Source organism: Symsagittifera roscoffensis, unplaced genomic scaffold, assembly GCF_963678635.1.
Source record: "Symsagittifera roscoffensis unplaced genomic scaffold, txSymRosc1.1 SCAFFOLD_62, whole genome shotgun sequence".
Taxonomy (NCBI): Eukaryota; Metazoa; Xenacoelomorpha; order Acoela; family Convolutidae; genus Symsagittifera; species Symsagittifera roscoffensis.
This window is the reverse complement of record NW_026970756.1, coordinates 77,424-82,500: the sequence shown is the minus strand read 5'-3', so window position 1 is coordinate 82,500 and position 5,077 is coordinate 77,424. Positions and strand designations below refer to the sequence as shown.

At 44.8% G+C, this 5,077-nt stretch overlaps 1 non-coding gene and 1 pseudogene across 1 annotated transcript in view; both read right to left on the bottom strand.

The window, feature by feature from the left end:
* LOC134855960 (large subunit ribosomal RNA) overlaps positions 1-36 on the bottom strand; it is a 3,517-nt gene extending 3,481 nt beyond the window's left edge. Inside the window, exon 1 of the ribosomal RNA XR_010164701.1 lies at positions 1-36. This exon is cut by the window's left edge and continues 3,481 nt beyond it. This is a non-coding gene — a ribosomal RNA (large subunit ribosomal RNA).
* A 313-nt stretch (positions 37-349) lies between these two features.
* Positions 350-501, bottom strand: LOC134855967 (5.8S ribosomal RNA; annotated as a pseudogene).
* Positions 502-5,077: the final 4,576 nt, after the last annotated feature.

Sequence of the window (5,077 nt, the reverse complement as noted above, 5' to 3'; positions counted from 1 at the left end):
TAAGTTCAGGGGGTTCTCTCGTCCAAATCAGGTTACGATTTAAAGGCACTCAAGCATCCATAAAACTACCGAAGTAGTAATGTGCAGGAGTTTATCACTCTAGCTTAGGCAAACTGAAGATCGAACACTGTTTAAACGCGCTCTCAATGCAATCACATGTATCACACCGGTACTACATCTGAACAGCTCTTTGATCAACAGAATACCCAAGTTTGAGCGACTTGATTTAAGTGTTCTAACCAATCCCGAAGGATCTCGTAGATACACCAGCAAAAGAACGGACCAATCCGAAGACAGATCGCTCTTACCCTCAGATTTCTCCAAAAGTAAGCGTTCAATCGATTTCAAATAACCCTGATTCGGACGCGATCAACAGCCGAAGCTGAGACCGCCTTTTGCGTTAGAGAGGTCAGTAAACAAATCTTGCGATTCTTACTGAATTAACACATATAGCTGTGCTCCTCCTCGTAAAGCGAGCCTAGTGATCCCCCGTTGAAGGTTGTTTTTCGACCATCTAGCACTGGTTTGATTTAGAACAAAGCCAACCGCAGTCGGACTTTGAGCTGTCTCGACCACCCTGTTTTTTTAGCATTTGGGCCTTCGCTTTCCTCAGTCTTTCTCTTACAACGGCAAACTGAAGATCGAACACTGTTTAAACGCGCTCTCAATGCAATCGCATGTATCACACCGGTACTACATCTGAACAGCTCTTTGATCAACAGAATACCCAAGTTCGAGCGACTTGCTTAAGTGTTCTATCCAGTCCCTAAGGATCTGACAGATACACCAGTAAAAGAACCGGATCAATCCGAAGACTGATCACTCCTACGATCGGATTTCTCCAAAAGTAAGTGTTCACTCGATTAGAACAAAGCCAACCGCAGTCGGACTTTGAGCTGTCTGGACCACCCTGTTCTTAAGCATTTGGGCCTTCGCTTTCCTCAGTCTTTCTCTTACAACGGCAAACTGAAGATCGAACACTGTTTAAACGCGCTCTCAATGCAATCACATGTATCACACCGGTACTACATCTGAACAGCTCTTTGATCAACAGAATACCCAAGTTCGAGCGACTTGCTTAAGTGTTCTATCCAGTCCCTAAGGATCTGACAGATACACCAGTAAAAGAACCGGATCAATCCGAAGACTGATCACTCCTACGATCGGATTTCTCCAAAAGTAAGTGTTCACTCGATTAGAACAAAGCCAACCGCAGTCGGACTTTGAGCTGTCTGGACCACCCTGTTCTTAAGCATTTGGGCCTTCGCTTTCCTCAGTCTTTCTCTTACAACGGCAAACTGAAGATCGAACACTGTTTAAACGCGCTCTCAATGCAATCACATGTATCACACCGGTACTACATCTGAACAGCTCTTTGATCAACAGAATACCCAAGTTCGAGCGACTTGCTTAAGTGTTCTATCCAGTCCCTAAGGATCTGACAGATACACCAGTAAAAGAACCGGATCAATCCGAAGACTGATCACTCCTACGATCGGATTTCTCCAAAAGTAAGTGTTCACTCGATTAGAACAAAGCCAACCGCAGTCGGACTTTGAGCTGTCTGGACCACCCTGTTCTTAAGCATTTGGGCCTTCGCTTTCCTCAGTCTTTCTCTTACAACGGCAAACTGAAGATCGAACACTGTTTAAACGCGCTCTCAATGCAATCACATGTATCACACCGGTACTACATCTGAACAGCTCTTTGATCAACAGAATACCCAAGTTCGAGCGACTTGCTTAAGTGTTCTATCCAGTCCCTAAGGATCTGACAGATACACCAGTAAAAGAACCGGATCAATCCGAAGACTGATCACTCCTACGATCGGATTTCTCCAAAAGTAAGTGTTCACTCGATTAGAACAAAGCCAACCGCAGTCGGACTTTGAGCTGTCTGGACCACCCTGTTCTTAAGCATTTGGGCCTTCGCTTTCCTCAGTCTTTCTCTTACAACGGCAAACTGAAGATCGAACACTGTTTAAACGCGCTCTCAATGCAATCACATGTATCACACCGGTACTACATCTGAACAGCTCTTTGATCAACAGAATACCCAAGTTCGAGCGACTTGCTTAAGTGTTCTATCCAGTCCCTAAGGATCTGACAGATACACCAGTAAAAGAACCGGATCAATCCGAAGACTGATCACTCCTACGATCGGATTTCTCCAAAAGTAAGTGTTCACTCGATTAGAACAAAGCCAACCGCAGTCGGACTTTGAGCTGTCTGGACCACCCTGTTCTTAAGCATTTGGGCCTTCGCTTTCCTCAGTCTTTCTCTTACAACGGCAAACTGAAGATCGAACACTGTTTAAACGCGCTCTCAATGCAATCACATGTATCACACCGGTACTACATCTGAACAGCTCTTTGATCAACAGAATACCCAAGTTCGAGCGACTTGCTTAAGTGTTCTATCCAGTCCCTAAGGATCTGACAGATACACCAGTAAAAGAACCGGATCAATCCGAAGACTGATCACTCCTACGATCGGATTTCTCCAAAAGTAAGTGTTCACTCGATTAGAACAAAGCCAACCGCAGTCGGACTTTGAGCTGTCTGGACCACCCTGTTCTTAAGCATTTGGGCCTTCGCTTTCCTCAGTCTTTCTCTTACAACGGCAAACTGAAGATCGAACACTGTTTAAACGCGCTCTCAATGCAATCACATGTATCACACCGGTACTACATCTGAACAGCTCTTTGATCAACAGAATACCCAAGTTCGAGCGACTTGCTTAAGTGTTCTATCCAGTCCCTAAGGATCTGACAGATACACCAGTAAAAGAACCGGATCAATCCGAAGACTGATCACTCCTACGATCGGATTTCTCCAAAAGTAAGTGTTCACTCGATTAGAACAAAGCCAACCGCAGTCGGACTTTGAGCTGTCTGGACCACCCTGTTCTTAAGCATTTGGGCCTTCGCTTTCCTCAGTCTTTCTCTTACAACGGCAAACTGAAGATCGAACACTGTTTAAACGCGCTCTCAATGCAATCACATGTATCACACCGGTACTACATCTGAACAGCTCTTTGATCAACAGAATACCCAAGTTCGAGCGACTTGCTTAAGTGTTCTATCCAGTCCCTAAGGATCTGACAGATACACCAGTAAAAGAACCGGATCAATCCGAAGACTGATCACTCCTACGATCGGATTTCTCCAAAAGTAAGTGTTCACTCGATTAGAACAAAGCCAACCGCAGTCGGACTTTGAGCTGTCTGGACCACCCTGTTCTTAAGCATTTGGGCCTTCGCTTTCCTCAGTCTTTCTCTTACAACGGCAAACTGAAGATCGAACACTGTTTAAACGCGCTCTCAATGCAATCACATGTATCACACCGGTACTACATCTGAACAGCTCTTTGATCAACAGAATACCCAAGTTCGAGCGACTTGCTTAAGTGTTCTATCCAGTCCCTAAGGATCTGACAGATACACCAGTAAAAGAACCGGATCAATCCGAAGACTGATCACTCCTACGATCGGATTTCTCCAAAAGTAAGTGTTCACTCGATTAGAACAAAGCCAACCGCAGTCGGACTTTGAGCTGTCTGGACCACCCTGTTCTTAAGCATTTGGGCCTTCGCTTTCCTCAGTCTTTCTCTTACAACGGCAAACTGAAGATCGAACACTGTTTAAACGCGCTCTCAATGCAATCACATGTATCACACCGGTACTACATCTGAACAGCTCTTTGATCAACAGAATACCCAAGTTCGAGCGACTTGCTTAAGTGTTCTATCCAGTCCCTAAGGATCTGACAGATACACCAGTAAAAGAACCGGATCAATCCGAAGACTGATCACTCCTACGATCGGATTTCTCCAAAAGTAAGTGTTCACTCGATTAGAACAAAGCCAACCGCAGTCGGACTTTGAGCTGTCTGGACCACCCTGTTCTTAAGCATTTGGGCCTTCGCTTTCCTCAGTCTTTCTCTTACAACGGCAAACTGAAGATCGAACACTGTTTAAACGCGCTCTCAATGCAATCACATGTATCACACCGGTACTACATCTGAACAGCTCTTTGATCAACAGAATACCCAAGTTTGAGTGACCTCCCATCATCAATGGGGGATTGCATTCCTATCTGACATCGGGGTCAACAGCATCAATATACTTGATACTGCCAATTTAAACCATTAAAGGCAATTTTCATGATGCAGATAGAGCAATTCAATCTACGCTTTAGGTCATCAATTGTAGCTTCGCATCCGCCTTCTCAGGCAGACGCTTGAAACCAGGGAACTGAACACACTGTTCCTCTCGTACTAAGTGTTACCCAAGCATAGATCACCCTGTTTTTGAGCGTTTGGGCCCTCGCATTTCTCAGTCTTACTCTTACGAAGGCAAACTGAAGATCGAACACTGTTTAAACGCTCTCTCAATGCAATCACATGTATCACACCGGTACTACATCTAAACAGCTCTTTGATCAACAGAATACCCAAGTTCGAGCGACCTCCCATCATCAATGGGGGATTGCATTCCTATCTGACATCGGGGTCAACAGCATCAATATACTTGATACTGCCAATTTAAACCATTAAAGGCAATTTTCATGATGCAGATAGAGCAATTCAATCTACGCTTTAGGTCATCAATTGTAGCTTCGCATCCGCCTTCTCAGGCAGACGCTTGAAACCAGGGAACTGAACACACTGTTCCTCTCGTACTAAGTGTGATTACCCAAGCATAGATCACCCTGTTCTTAAGCATTCGGGCCTTCGCTTTCCTCAGTCTTTCTCTAACGAAAGCAAACTGAAAATCGTACACTGTTTAAACGACCATCAAACAAGCTTATCTAGGAGAAGTTACTCCTAAGCTACCATCTAAACAGCTTTTTGATCAACAGAATACCCAAGTTTGAGCGACTTCCTTTTGGCGTCAACAATGACGAGGCATTTGGCTACCTGCTTTTGGCGTCAACAATGACGAGGCATTTGGCTACCTGCTTTTGGCGTCAAAAATGACGAGGCATTTGGCTACCTGCTTTTGGCGTCAAAAATGACGAGGCATTTGGCTACCTGATTTTGGCGTCAACAATGACGAGACATTTGGCTACCTTCTCTC